Source organism: Mirounga leonina, unplaced genomic scaffold (assembly GCF_011800145.1).
Source record: "Mirounga leonina isolate KUSES-001 unplaced genomic scaffold, KU_Mleo_1.0 Mir_127, whole genome shotgun sequence".
NCBI lineage: Eukaryota > Metazoa > Chordata > Mammalia > Carnivora > Phocidae > Mirounga > Mirounga leonina.
Window position 1 is genome coordinate 75,003,844 of NW_023270316.1, and position 16,101 is coordinate 75,019,944.

Genomic DNA, 16,101 nt, shown 5'->3' on the forward strand with positions numbered 1-16,101 from the left:
GTTTGCAGATAAATGAACACCTAAATAGAGGTCTAAAAATCTAAAAACAATTAAACTATCCTACGTATCTGTTTAATAAGTGCTTCCGTGGCTGACCAACACCTGTTCTGACCCCTGTGTTCTTTCCTTAGATGGATTTAGTGCACTGACACAGGCACTGTCCAGGCCTCCTGGATAGTTTACCCTTCTGGAACATTCCATTCCTGTGCTCTGACCCAAAATGTGTGACTCTCTCAAATTTAATCTCATGTCTCAGTTCTTAGTGCATCTCACCATAGCCCTTAGCTCCAAAAGCAGATAATGTTGGCAGCTTGGGACAGTCCCTAGAGCAGAATGGCAGATGGGAGGCTTCAGGGGAGAGGGGGTGGCAGGAAGGAGTGTCTGGGCAAACCCAATAGGTACTTGAGGCTAGTTGATGCGTAGATACAAAGAAGTGAGATTTAAACTCCCTCACTCAGTGGTTCTCAAGTAGACTTAAGTGCCCCCTCATTATAAAAATGTACACATAGAAAAGGAGCTACCTCCTACATGAGGAAGCCATAAGAGATGGTGTCTCAATACCTCACAAAGATATAATTGAAGATGTAGTTCAGGTTTTATTTCAAAAATTCAGTGCTTATTTTTTTTTAACATATAATGTATTATTTGTTTCAGAGGTACAGGTCTGTGATTCAACAGTCTTGCACAATTCACAGCGCTCACCATAGCACATACCCTCCCCAATGTCCATCACCCAGCCACCCCATCCCTCCCACCCCCCACCACTCCAGCAAACTTCAGTTTGTTTCCTGAGATTAAGAATATAGTAGGAAGGGAAAAATGAAGGGGGGGTGGAATCGGAGGGGGAGACGAACCATGAGAGACTATGGACTCAGAAACAAACTGATGGTTCTAGAGGGGAGAGGGCTGGGGGGATGGGTTAGCCTGGTGATGGGTATTAAAGAGGGCACATATTGAATGGAGCACTGGGTGTTATACGCAAACGATGAATCATGGAACACTACATCAAAACTAATGATGTAATGTATGGTGATTAATATAACATAATAAAATTAAATTAAAAAAAAAAAAATTCAGTGCCTGACCAAGAGGCAGCCACATAGGGTTGGGGCTGGAGCAGAACACATTCTCAAAAGCAGAATGAGTGCTTACAGGGCAAAAAGCCATCCAAGAGATAATGGGTTTGAGCACCATACACCTAGTTGTTAAATAAGCAACATACACAGACTTTCAGGGATGAGCGTCTCTGGCTTTGGTTGCTCTGGCATTGAAGGGTTCTATTCTATCCCAGCATTTCCTCCAAAAATTGAGATGTCTTGGAGGCCCTCCTGTGGAAGGATTTCTCTCCATCCCTAAAAAGTTCAAACCACATTTGATTAGCAATATCAAAGGTGGGGTTTCCTACAAAATGCCATATGACTGAAGTTACTATTCTCTCCATAACCTTATAAAAAAGCTGCCTCATAAAAGAGCAGACAGGATGACAGGCCACAGGTGGGAATATCATGGACACCCATGTTTCAAGAATTGACCCTGGAATTATTTAACAGGTATATCTCTTTCAATTAACTCAATGTATGCAGTGTAATGATTATACCCATTATGGGGGATGAGTTTATCTCCCTCACCTTCCCCTTCCCCTCCTTTTCCATCCTTCCCTCTTCACACGCCACCCTAAATGCCAACCCAGTCATTTATATGGTGGATGTTCAATAGTGACTAACTACCAAAGTCATGATTCTAAGATGAATTATATCTCTAATCATAATTATGAAGAATAGGAAAAAATACAATTCTACTTAAAAATATATTAACTTTCTTTCTTTTGTTTTTAAAGATTTTATTTATTTATTTTAAAGAGAGTACAAGCAGGGGGGAGTGACAGGCAGAGGGAGGAGCAGACTCCCTGCTGAACAGAGAGCCCAACGTGGGACTCAATCCCAGGACCCTGGGATCATGACCTAACCTGAAGCCAGACGCTTAACCAACTGAGCCACCCAGGCACCCTCATTAACTTTCCTATAAATGGGAACATGCTATTGGTGTGTAATTCTGAAAGACTACTTCTACTCACAGATGGAGACAATGAAAGCAATACAAAAACAATGGTGCACCTCTGTGAGATCTAAGTTTATCACCCATGGAAAGGAGTTAGAAACAGCCCACTATTCCTGTGGTCTAGGAATGGACACTGTTTGCAAATTTTCTGACCAAATACGCCAGTAGCCTTGATTCTGATTTCTACTAATATCCTTAAAAACATTATAGGCTTATTATAGGCTTTTTGTGACACCTCTTAATGACATGTAGCAGACAACACTCCTTAGCTTCACATAGAGTTCTCCTGGGAAGGGCTACCACATAAGCCTGGGCTTCCGCCTCCCCCCACCGTCTCCTTCGATTGTCATGCTTTGACTACAATAAGCCAACAGTTAGCTCCTGAGTATCATCTTGCGCGCTTGAGCGCTTTGCGCGCTTAACACACACTGGCTTACCAAGTCTTTTCAAATGGTCTCAGGGATGGCGGGCAAAGCAAATCATCCAAACAAAGTCTTCATGTTTAAGCACCTCACCAGGTATTTGCTCCCTCCATGGTGATTCCAGTCTTAAATCACCTTCTATCACAGTCTCGAATACCTACATACCCTTGCCCTGTTAGTCACTTTCCAACACTTGCCTGGTAGAATAAGAATTTACGTTGCTGGCTGAGTAAAATGAGAGACCTAGATCTCATTATTGGTGATACAAATCTGCATGAAATAGCTATGAACCCTGATATGATCCAGACACCCTTGAGAAATACAGGCCAATATGCCACGCGATCTGCTAAGCAACTAATCAAAGAGTCCAGATATCCTGATGGTATTGCTGATTTGGGGAAGTTCTGACGACATTCTCCGTGTGAAGGCTGGCTCCCTTCGCTTGCACCACAGGCCCAATATAGGCGTTGGCACAATGTGACAGCTATGCCACCATCCTGCTTTACATCGTCGTCGTGGAATTCCACAGTCATTTTAGGAATTTAACACATATATTTGGGCATATATTAAATTCAAATTGTAGAAAGCTTAGAATTTCCATAGCATCCTAAAAGGGCAAAGATTATTTTCAACATGGTATAAGAATTCATTTTTTTCAAAAATACCAAGGTTCAATGTTTCCACACTCCAGAAGAGACCTCAGCTTTCAGAAACAGGAGATGAGCTCTCCTTCACACTCTATCAAAAAGGGGAGGAGAACGGAGGGGCAGCCAGGCACGCTGGAAGCGAGAAGAGGATGTGAGAGCTTTTTAAAATTACTATTTGTACAAATGGACCACTATACTAACAATTGATAGGAATAATTTCCTTGTTGTTCAAAAGGTTCACTTGACTCACCCAATATTTAATACTATGGCCTTATGGGGTCACTGATCATCTCAGTATCACACACACTCATACACACACATACAGCACAAAATGTGGTCTTGATTCTCCTACCTTTTAGTACTGAAACTTGAAAAACAACCTTGCTAGTGTCGTAAAGTATTCTACGCTTTTACGTTGAATGCATTACCCAGGGGGGTTTAAATATGAATAACTTTATGACTAGATACTAGTCACCCAAAGTCACCCTTATATGGCCCCTAAATCTTGATTTCAAAATCCAAAAAACTTCTCAACAAACAAGAATTCTCAAGGGGGGAAACAAACCCTAATGACTGATTTGGGGATGAGGCTCTATATTTATCACTGATCTTAATTACTACTTGACTGGTGACTGCCTTCACTGTCCTGTGAGCCTTCTCTTCTATCCAACCTAGGAGGCAGAGATCAACCATCGTACAGTTGTGAGCTGTGAGGGAACCTGATATTCTTTATTCACCGAAAAAAACCCTTATAACCTGATCCTGCCTGCGCTTTGGCCATAAATGCTGCCCGCGCAGCTGAGGCTTTCGGATCGGCTCTCTGGGAAAGGGAGGACACCCTGTCTGCCCAAGATCAGTTTACTCCACAACTAGAAAGGGCTCACTTTGAAATAAGTATCCCCTGCTTGGGGGTTCAGAATTTATGCATCTGTACTTGTGTCCACGACAATTTTATTGCACGTCCAGGAAACAGAACAGTTAAAGTGGCGCTCCTGCAGGAGTCTAGCTTCTGAAAACCTAACATCTCCACTAAATGATACAGAATACGATAAGATCTGGGCAACCACATTTGATGTAAAAATTTAATAGGTCGTATGTTGTGAATTACATACGGGTTTATATTCACTGAAGTCAACTGGCTGCAGTCTGTTTCTTCCTGTACTAGGCTGAAAAGAAGGGCCCAGACTAGGAAGGCTGGGATTTAAATAAAAGATATTAGATCCTTCTGTTCCCAGGCTGAAACAGGGATTAGAATAACACATTTAAATACCTTAATGTTTTTAGCACAAAAAGCATTAATTCGATACTCTGCTTCCTTGAAATCCTTTATTAAAGCCCCCCAAACTCTCTCAGGAGTGTCTGCCTTCCTTGGAGTTAACATACACTTATTGTTCTCCTCTGCAAATTTCACTAGTATTTCAAAACAGCGTGCCTGGTCTCTGCTGTGGGGACGGTGGGAATAGGAAATAGAACCAGGAGGAAACCTGAGAAGGCTTTGAGTTTTGACATTTCAGAGCAAGCTTATGGCTCCTTCAGGACCAGGGATCATGAGCTCATGCACCACTGAAAATAAATGACGACCAAGACACTTAATAGAATGATTTTAATTAGACCTGCCCTTCACCTGTCAAAAAGGTCACCTGATTACCAATCCAATAAATAAGCCAAACTGTAACTACCTGTACTATGGAAAAAGTGGGGCAGCCTCTCTGCCTCTTGACTTTCAGCCCAGGCCTGATCCAAGCAACCCAGAGCATTAGAGAGCCACAGGAACGGCAGTGACTGACACCATGTGCACCCATTGTCTCAAAGTTGAAAATCTGAGAGTGGAATTTGTTGGGTGGAAATGCAGAGAAGTTAGACAAAGCTCTTTCTTCCAAGAATCATATACCCCTTCTCAAATCTAAAGCCTATATTTAATAAGCCACTAATTCTTGATCTCAACAGCAGGAACTGGTAATGCTTTCTGGAGGTACATTTGTCCAAACCCATAGAATATACACCAAGAGTGAACTCTAATGTAAACTATGGGCTCCGAGTGATAAGGATGTGTCAGTGTAGGTTCATCGATTGTAACAAATGTACCACTGTCGGTGTGTCTGGCGGGGGTGGATGTTGACAGTGGGGGAGGTTCTGCATGTTGTAAAAGTCTCTGTACCTTCCACTCAATTTTGCTGTGAACCTAAAACTGTTCTAAAACATGAAGTTTATCGGGGGTGGGTGGGGAAGCAGCAGCATTCTACCAGTACCAAAGCAGAACATGAAAATGACTCCTACTGGTTCGATACATCTGCTAAAATCCTGGAAAGTAACAGAAAGATCGACAGACATCAGGCTGATGGGGCAGGAGGGCCTGGGGGGGGAGTATGGGCACAGTGACCAACCATATGAAGGTCTGTGTAAAGAGAGAACATGAGCCCCGAGACACTCTGTGCCCACAGAAGAAATCAATTATAACAGCTAAGTATAAGAGCAGTCAACTTAATCTACCGCAAGCTTAATTTGCAACTTTCTCTTCTAATTGATTAAGACTTTCATAATAGCACTTCTTTGGACAAAGTCTGGTCCGAAATAGAGTTGGCTACGTATTTCTGTCTCCATATTTAGGCTATTATCTACCTGGTCTTAGGGACTTCTTTTGCTCTTCTTTAAAACCTGTAGCACCAAATACAATAGGTAACAAACAAATGTCTGTTGAATTACCCATTTTTCAGTGATTGTTTTGGACTTTAAACACAGCTCTCCTTGTACTCCTTCTTAATTTTATTTTTCCTTTCATGCTCAAGAATATACTTATGAGTAATGATCATCTTTCAGTTTTAATCAAAGAAAAAAAAATTAAAGTATTTGTTCATTACAACGCCTGTTCAGAGAAGCCCAAATCTCAACCTTCAAGTCCACCTGGTAGCTATACTTTTCAGAGTAAATTAATACACCAACAACCACATTCATCAGGTTACCGCTTCCTGTAAGCAGCGGCCACCACCTAAAAATCAAGTTTGCCCTTTATGTGGTTTTTGGTAGGCGGGGTCAGTGCTACCAATACCTGCCCGGTTCACCTTGGCTGGCAGCTGCAGTGGACAAGTGAGCAAGATCACGCTGCTGTCAGGGCAGAGAGCCCAATGCTGAGCTTGGCAAGGAGATCAAGACCAGAGCTAGCTACACACATGCCTGCTTGCGTTAGGGCTACAACCAGAGAGGAGTTCAGAATGAAGAAATTTCCAGCCAAGAAACCTGAGAAGTCGAGCGGGTGTATCAGGAGCACTTCAGCAGAGGCTCCCAGCTTTATGCATTTTACTTCTCATCCTGTAAGAGTCTAGAAATACAATGCAAAAGGTGAGAAATGCCTAAATCTTGCAGTCATACCCACCTCACAGTTGAGAATGGGAGTCATCAACCAAACTGAGCCTCAACTAAGGGAATGTATTAAGAGAGGCTAAAGCTGTGTCATAGCAAGCAAAGTTAGAGTGAATACCCTCTTTTTCTTTTATTTCCCTCACACAAATATATAGTATCTCATTAAATTGAATTGACATATACTCTAGATAGAATCTAAAGCAGTGATACCTTTGGTGTTACAATCTTTTTGGCCACGTAACAAAATGACCTGTCACCCACTTAGAATGACCCCGTTTCCAAGGCAAAGTGACAAGTGAATGCCAAGACTTCAGGGACACACAGGTGATAAAAACATGCACTGTGCCCAAAGAAGCTTGCTTTTTTTCCCCCAATCATATAGCCTATACCAAGATTCTGTGACCTGAGGTCCAAGGTATTCCTAACCTACATGTGGGGAAAGCCTTTATGATCCTGTGGGTTGCTAAGAAAATCCTACCCCCTCTTACAAGTGACCCCGCTTCCCCATCCCTTGGAGAGTCTGTTCTCTTCCAGGTTTTGAGTGCACTCCGTGTTCAGGCTGTGGAGGAGGGAGGACATAACTCAGGTGAGGACCACGTGGGATCAGATGAACAAGGAGGGATCCTGGGGAATGCTTCACGTGAGAGGAATCCATTGATAGGCCAGAACTGGCATCCTTGCCTCCACTCATCCAGACAGACAACCTCCCTGGTTCTGTGTTCTCACCTCTGTGACCAACAACAAGGGTTTCTAATGTTTCTTAAGCTCTAAAACCTATACTGTTTTTTTTTGTTGTTTTTTTTTAATGGAATGCTTCACAAATTTGTATGTCATCCTTGTGCAGGGACCATGCTAATCTTCCCTGTATCTTCCCTGTATTTTTCCAATTTTAGTATATGTGCTGCCAAAGCAAGCATTAAAACTTATACTTTTAAGTTGAAAGCAAACATATTTTATTATTTTATGATAATAATCATAATCACAAAGGAGCAACAGCAAGTGATGATTTAACACACACTACTTATTCATCAGTAACAGAGCTAAGTGCCCTCCATACACTGGGCAATTCAATCCTCACTGCAACTCTGAGAAATCAGGAGTGTCACCCTGACCAACTTGAGGGTGAAAAAACTGGGCTCAAAGACGTTGACACAATGTGCCCAAGGTCACAGAACCTAACGAGTGGCCAAGACAGGACCTAACCACAGCTGTCTCACCTGAGGTCTGCCTGCTCAGCCACCCTGCTCCATTCCTGGCCACCGTGCAAATACCCACTTGAGAAGCTTCACCAAATTCTGCCGAACAATCGGGCAGGGCCGGGCTGGGGGACAGAGTGCAGGCAAGGGATCATCTACGCCCAGCACTCTGACAGCCCCACAAAGTTACCTGATCCCGAGTCTCCATTCTCGCTTTTGACTTGTGGCTATCTCCGCTGCCACATGCCTCCTGGAGACCGAATACATGCTAAAGGTGAGTAAGCATTTTGAAAGATGGGGGAAAAAACCCCACATCATAGCTTCTACCTGAGTCTTGGATTAAGTGCCCACCACCCTTCATCACCTCTCTGTTGAGGATGCCATCCAGGCTTCGGGCTAGTCCTGGCTAGGAAGGCCCTCCCCTAAGTTCCTGGCTTCAGGGCCTCCCAGGGTTTCTGGATGGAGGTGGGATGAGAAACAGCAGAGAAGAAAAATTTTGGCTAATGTGTCCTTATTTGAATTTATCACCCACTCGCTTAAAGTCCTGTATCTGATTGCTTTCCTGTATAACTTTACATAATTTCTTTATATACCGACCCATTAAATTGCATACTAATTCACACTAATATTCATACATGCTGAATATGAATGCATGTAAACACAGATAAGATTGTGAGTTCTTGCAGGGTAAAGATTATGTCCTCAGTTTTTAATTATCCGTACATCCAACAAAGTGCTTGGCACCCCATGGTAGCTGCCAAGTTTCCCTCCACGGATCACGTTGCAGAAATAATAGAAGCAGTCCTGCTAGACACTGTGAGGGAAATGGAGCACGTGGAGGTTTGGAGCAGTGAGCAAATGGGAACAAAGAACAAACGATGGTCAGCACACCTCTCTCAGAAGCTTTGTCCCTGGGCGAAGTTGGCAGTTAAAGTGGGGAAAGCCTGCCTCTGCAGATGGAATTGTAATAATATCAGTTTTTCTTGAATGATTAGAACTGTGTAATTAGCTCAGTCTGTCTTCATACCCTAAAATCATGTCAGCTGTTCATTAGAACACATCACAAACACAAAAAAAAGTGCAACCGCCACAAGCGTGATCTCCCCATGATCAAACATGGAAGCATGATTCTTCTTCACTCATGTACTAGATATAGTTTTTCCTCTTACTCTTGTCTCCTAAAGTGAAACGAAACAGCAAATAACCCAAAAAGGATACAATTAATAAAATGGAAGTCCATAATCCATTTTACTCTTCCCAAAGAAAAGGGACAGAAATTGATATAAAATAAATTTCAAACAAGCCTAACTATGTAAAATAACACCAGTGATAAGTCAAACACAGAACTACCCCGTCCAGGGCACCTGAATGACTCAGTTGATTAACTGACTGCCTTCGGCTCAGGTCATAATCCCAGGGTCCTGGGATCAAGTCCTGTATTAGGTTCCCTGCTCAGTGGGGAGCCTGCTTCTCCCTCTTCTGCTCCCCCTGCTTGTGCTCTGTCAAATAAACAAATAAAATCTTAAAAAAAAAAAGAACTACCCCCTCCAACAGATGACCATTTCAGTTATCCTAAAAATTGATGTAAGAGAATTACACATTTCATTGTGTAATTCTCTTACATCACAGATGATCTGTTGCTATAATAAAAAATAAAATCTAAAAAGCACTTTATCTCTGAAATGATTAAATATTATTTAAAAAGTTAAAATATGAACTTGTTTATATTTGATCTGAACAAATTTTAAAGCTAAGACCTCTCTGCCTACTTTTGACATCAGACAATTCTCCAGGACACTTTACTTACCTGGGGCCTTATGTGAGCGCCAAACCTCTAGGTAAAGTTCTTTTAAAATTGAAGATACTAATTTTTACTCAAAGAAAAATATTTTTCAACATTATTGAAAAGATAGTTTTGGCTGGTTTTTATGAAGCTAGCTATATATAGCCCATTAAATCAGATTAGTAAAAGCTCAAAAAAAATCACATAGGGTTTCTTCCATTTGAAATGAAAGTCACTGTTTCCTGGAAAGATAACAGTCTGATGGGTCCGGGCAGTGAGCACGGCAATGAGCACGTTCTGTCTGACTTGCTCTCTGATAATCCGAGCAGTAGTAAAGCAGACACCAGGCCAGTTAGTTAATAAGCCACCAATACTCTTTGTCAGCTTTCTTTGTACATTCTGGAGCTCTTTATTAGCAGGTAATGAAGTTCAGGTCATTAACAGAACAAAGAAAAATATATTCAATGATCCAGCCACATAGACTGTAGCAAACTAGCTAACCAATATAAATGTGTCGGGCAATTAAGTTAGATTTGTAACGATAGTCTGACATTTTTGAGGTGCTACAGTGATAAGGCGGGGCTCTCAATCTCAACCGAGTCAAATGGTATCGGCAGCGTGCCTAACCACTCTTAGAACAGGTCATACACACATGATGCTAAGTGCAAGGGGAGTAATTTCTGTTTTCAAGTCCTTGAGTGAATGAAGGAGAGAAAAGTATGCATGAAGGCTGGCTTAATGCACTTTAATGGTCATTAGGAAATATGCATTCTCTATTTCTTCCAGATGCTCTGTCAACTAAGGAAACAGACTTTTCTTTAACTCTGAGGGCTGTTTTGACACACATGGTGCTTCTCTCTCTCTCTCTCTCTTTGTGTGTGTGTGTGTGTGTGTGTGTGTGTGCGCGCACCCACCCACCAAGCACAGTGGCAAAGGAGACCCTTCCCACAGTCAGGGAGATGCTATCTCCAGAACATTATCCCATGAGTCTCGTGGGGCTGCCAGTTCTCATGACAACACATCTCCAAGACAGAAGCTGGGAAACATCATCACAGACATGGAGAGACCATCCCTCCATGATGAGGATAATTTTTTCTCTGTGGTCCCCCCACAAAGGCCAGCACCACAATATACCCCAATGTTCACCTCAATACCTGGCCTGTGGCTGGCACTCAGAGAATATTTGTGGACACTCTTCCCCCACTAGAATGAGTCTCCAAATTTACAGCGACACACCACGGCTCTAAAAGGCAGAGCGCTGCATTCATTAAAGGGAAGGGAAGTGAATTACCACACAACCCGAGTGTCTGGCCAACACTCATATGAGTCAGCACTGAGCTGGGCAGCTGAATAGGCTAATGATAGTTTTCTAAATGTGTGTGTGGGTTGAGCCAAAGGCAGCTATGGGACCAGGCCCCTGGGCATTATCATTCGGGCTGCAAGTCCCAATGTGCATCCTCCAGATCTGTTTGTGATGCCACTTCCCAGATTTACCTGCTTTTTTGCCCATACGGTGTTCTTAAACATGCTGTGGACAGCACTGGCTGTTCCAATAAGGGCGCTAAGATCTGTTCATGCACCAATCCAGCCAGCTGCACTTCAGGTGAAGACTGACGGAACCCGAGCGAGCAGCCAAAGACATGGTGGAGGGCAGTGACTCCACCAAAAAAAAAAAATAAATAAAGTAAGTAAGATAGAAATCATAGCTGTCTTTCTCTGCGCTAGTTCTGAGAGAATGGAAGGAGATGGCAGGCCAAACCGACCAAAGAATAGTCCAGGAGAAGGGAACAGCTTGAACAGAGTTTGTCAAAAAAAACTAAATACACTAAAAATACACAAGTTGATGTGTGGGTAAATAGGCACCCTAGTCTACTACAACACATATATGTAGGACTACATATAACTTCTGAAGAGGCAATTTAACTGCAAGAATGTATGCTAAGAAAGTAACCAGATCAGTAGATGAGGTGCCGGGCCTAAGACAGCCCTAAAAGCACCACCCGTAAGTACCACACTGTCAAGAACACCGTAGATCTAAAATGTGTCCCCTTGGAACCAGGAGACGTACATCCATGACATCCATGGTGTACCACTGAATGAAGACAGCAAGCTGCAGGAGAAAACGACTGAGAAAGTGGTTATCTCTGACAAGCATGGATTTAGGTGAATTATGCCTTCCTTTTTGTTCTCTGTGTTTCACACTGAAAATAGGTACTATTATTATCATGAAAAAGCAAGTAAGTTCTTAAAACACAAGCTGATTAAATACCCTTTGATACCTTATTCAATTGTACTCCTCTTTAAAAACTTTCGTGGCCACCTTTGCCCTTGAGCGTAGCCATTTGAGTTATATTACACTGTAGGATATTTACAGACTCACATAGATACATCTCAACATTCTAAATACCAAAACATATGAAAAAGTCCCGCAAAACAAGAGGCTGATGTTTCTTTGCACCCTGCCTCTATGCCTCCCATTCCAGGCACCATCTCTTACCTACAGTCTCAGCCTCACTAAACATCTGCTGATGAGGCTGAATTCAAAATAAGCCAAGGGTGTGGGATTAACTTAGTTCCCTTCAAATAAATACAGAGAAGGTTGTAGAAGACTCAGGAAGCCCACCTCTCCCAAATAAATCACATGTACACAGAAGGCTACATTTCACCAGGAAAATGTGGAGTTTGTACCCTGAAGAGAGCAGTGCTGGCTGTGAGCTCACCGGCACCCCTATACACAATGCACCCGAGCCTCTCTCTGTTTTCCAGTACACTGTGACACAGTCCAAAAGCTCACTTTAATTTTAGACCCTGCACAAACAGAACAACAAATTCTCAGGCTTCAAAAACAGATATGTTGCTTCTACATTACGTTACCGAACTACCAATGTAATCCCAGAAGGACTTCTATGTTTTTCCAGAGCAACTCTTTCAAAATAGGTATTTTATCTACACGAGTAGGAGCTCTTTACACACAAAGAATTATTTTTAAAGTAAACTTAGATGTCACTGATCAGGAGACAGTATTACAGTTATCTCAAGTAATTCATTCTTCTCAATAATGATCGGAACTTCCGGTTTTGATTTCCTTTTCATTTTAAAGAAAATCTGCAGAAACCCCATGGGTTTGTTGCCCTCCACTTCTGTCCACACTGCAGCCTTGCCATACTCAAAAGGCCACTCTTCCTACTGCACTTTCTTGAATTCCTCAGGGTTCCCCCTCCAGGAACAAGCCTAAGCTTAGTAGATCACCATTCCATAAGCTTCCTGATCACATTGTAGGAGGTGATGGGTATATGTCCATTACTTTGACTGTGGTGATGGTTTCATGGGTATTTGCATTTGTCCGAACATCAAACTGTACACATTAAGTACGCACCGTTTTTGTATCTGCACTATACCTCAACAAAGCTGCTAAAAACATGTAATAGCAATGGACTCGGAGGGAAGCATTATGTCTATATCCCAAATTGTCTGTCTTCCTGTGTATGCCTAAGTTTTATTTTCTGATTTTCTGAGTCTCTTCCATATTTGGGCTGCAAATCACACTAATATTTCAAAGACATAATTTCCCCTTTATTTCTCTGAACTCAGACCACTATATTAAATGTACAATAAATCTTTTTTTAAAAAGATTTCCTGAGCACCCTGTGCCTAACGAGGCTCCTTTCCTGACATTGCCTCCCCAACAATGCCCACGCCCTATCCCCTCCCCACCCACGGTCCTGCTGCTCTGCTTTTCCTCCTGACAAATCTGCTCCTCCAACTCCCTATCTCCCCCCTCCACTAACTTCTACTCCATTTTGAAGACCGGCTTCAATGTCACCTCCTCCTTGGGAGAGGTCTCCGCCAACCCCAACAACCTAACCTAGCCAGGCTCCTCTATATTCTGGAGCCCCTGGTGTATCCCTCAATCAGCACACTCACCTCATCACCCTGAAATGACCATTTATGTGTCTGTCTTTCTCAAGGAACTAATTGCTGGAAGGCCAAGGCTGTTTTCTTTTGTATCCTTGGTGCCTAGTTCAATGCGCGGCACAAATAGCACCAATGATAATAAGAGTGTCAACTTCTATCTCATGGAAACAAAAAACCCAACCACAATTTTCTGTTCATCAGATCTGCTCTTAGAACTTCTATCTAAATTGGCATCATCATTCCATTGTCCTTTAACGACAAACACCAGTGGCTCCACGTAGTTTAGAGTTCAAACTTCATAGAAATTTTGGCATAGGACCTAACTGGGTTTCCGTATTCTGATTTCCACATATTGGGACGGAAATGCCTATGGGATGTGTGTGCGGTGATGATGGTGGGGGTGGCTCTTCGCAAATGCTCAAAACATTAAAATAAAAAGAGGAGAAAAAACATTCCGAAAATGCTACAACCCAAACCAGAACAGCTGCTAATACAAACAGGCCCCTTCCCAAATGTAAGCAGGTCACAAGTAAAGGCTCACCTCAAAGCAGCCGCAAGCATACTGTTTACTCTCCATGTGGGGCTTAAAAGCATTTTCGTTGATGAACAGGCCCCGAAGCAGAAACATCTAAACCCATGCTAATGCCCAGCAGAGCAGTAACTTCTCTTGATTAATTTACCAGTACTGAAAGCACAAGAAAGAGATCAAACCACGTTCTGTACTAAACAATTAAACAAGCAGCCGATGCCTCCAGGATGGTGTATGTCAGGATGAAAGCCAGTTGGGGTCGAATGAAAAAGCAACAAATATCTTACATTGATTAATGCTTATAGGATTTTTTCCCCTTCAATGTCATAACATTTCACTCAATGGTCAAACCGAAGAGTTTATATAACATTGAAAACAGAAAAAAGTTCCAAAAGCTTAAGAAAATTCAGATGTGTAGTGAGGAGAAAAATCGGGTCAGTTCTTCAGAACCTTCAAAACCGTTTGGCGGAACTCTGAGCAGTCTACTCAAAAATCTTCCCCATGAAATAGCACGGGGGAAAAATCTCATCACCTCCTTTCATCGAAAAATAACTTTGCTACTGCGAGATTTTCTTAATTTACATTATCTAGTCCATCCACAATGTTCAATACTATCTATATAGACTGTTTTGAAAACAGACCCAACATATAGTACAAATGTATCTCTACTTAATTTTTTTAACTGGAATTTAAACCAAACTGATTCTCAAATCAGAATGAACAACAAATATGTTAGTAGTTAGCCCTCAGATTTTCTGAATTAGCTGAATCAATTTTTTAAAACCCAATGAATTTCTTTGTAAGAAGCAGAACTGATTTATATCCTTGTAGAAAAATAACTGAACCAGGCCAGCTAAAAATGTCATCTTGCTGAAAAGTCACAATTTTCTAATTTTAGATCCCCAAGGAACATTTCTTAGGTAATTCAATATTATCTTAATGAATTTACTGGTGTGTTTGGGGGCTACTCCCTACTTGTTTTTCCTAATCTATAAAATGGGGATGATGATGCATGCCTTGCAGGAGTTTAAGATTAAATGGTGTACTAATATATAAAGCATAAATCTTTAAACTCTATCATATTCCCTCCCTCCGCATACACTCAATACCAGTCTATGCTAGATTATTTGCAGAGCATTCCCTCTGCTTAGAATGCAACCCTTTGGAGCTAACTGCCCCCCACGTTTGGGGCTCGCCTCCTCTGTTTTCACAAAGAACTCATGTCTCAGAAGGACTCCTTCACAGGCAGCTTTCAGAGCAAAGATTGTTTGGCAAAGGTTCTCTGGTACATGGAAGACATTATGATACCATTTACTACTTCTGCCGAAAAATTAAAACTGAATCCCTTCACGTTTTCAAATTCTTATGTGGAAACACCACAAAATTTGGAGATACAAACCTGAAAGCTGACTCTTCTACTGACCTTCCCACAATTCTTTCCCTCTTACGAAGATATATGAGCCCAAAGTGCACGGACATTTAGGCATGTTTTCCTACTCACACACTCTGACTCTAATGGGCTCCGATCCCTTATTATTACTAACGGAGAGAATAAATGGGTTGTAGTTGAAGTGAATATAAGTTTCTACTGATGCCCATTTCTGATCTCTTATATGTGTATAGAAACACAAAAACTACTATTCTAAGTCTTCTCAAAGATGGTAAAATCCTCCCTTGTCAAAAAATACTTGAAAAACTCCTGGGTGAGATCAGGAAACACAAGGAAGAAGAGTCTCATTTTACAGGGGAAGTAGAGGACTGTAGCACAGACTGAACATGGATTCTCAGTGGGCTCCGGGATTCCCCCAGCTGGATTTAAATGCATCCTATCTAGGGGGCGGAGCAAGATGGCGGAGGAGTAGGAGACCTGGATTTCGTCTTCTCTCAGGAATTCAGCTGGATAGGGATCAAACCATTCTGAACACCTACAAACTCAACAGGAGATCGAAGAAAAGAAGAGCAACAACTCTCTCATCAGAAAAGCGACCACTTTCTGGAAGGTTGGACGTGCGGAGAAGTGAATCCGAGGCGATATTCGGGAGGATAGACGGCGGGGGAGGGGCCTCTGTCGGCCGCTTCTGGCAAGTGATAGAGCTGCGGAGCACAAAATCGGAATTTTGAGAAGTCTGCTCCGCTGAGGGACGTCACTCTGGTGGCTAAGCGGGGGGTGGACCCTCCGGGACAGTGTGGTCTC

General features: G+C 42.3%; 1 protein-coding gene and 1 pseudogene across 1 annotated transcript in view; both read right to left on the minus strand.

Annotated features, from left to right (window-relative positions):
- The window catches only part of ATP8A2 (ATPase phospholipid transporting 8A2), a 604,495-nt gene that overhangs the window by 253,184 nt on the left and 335,210 nt on the right, over positions 1-16,101 (minus strand). The gene's annotated exons all lie outside the window — the stretch shown is intronic.
- On the minus strand, positions 7,284-7,397 carry LOC118009769 (annotated as a pseudogene).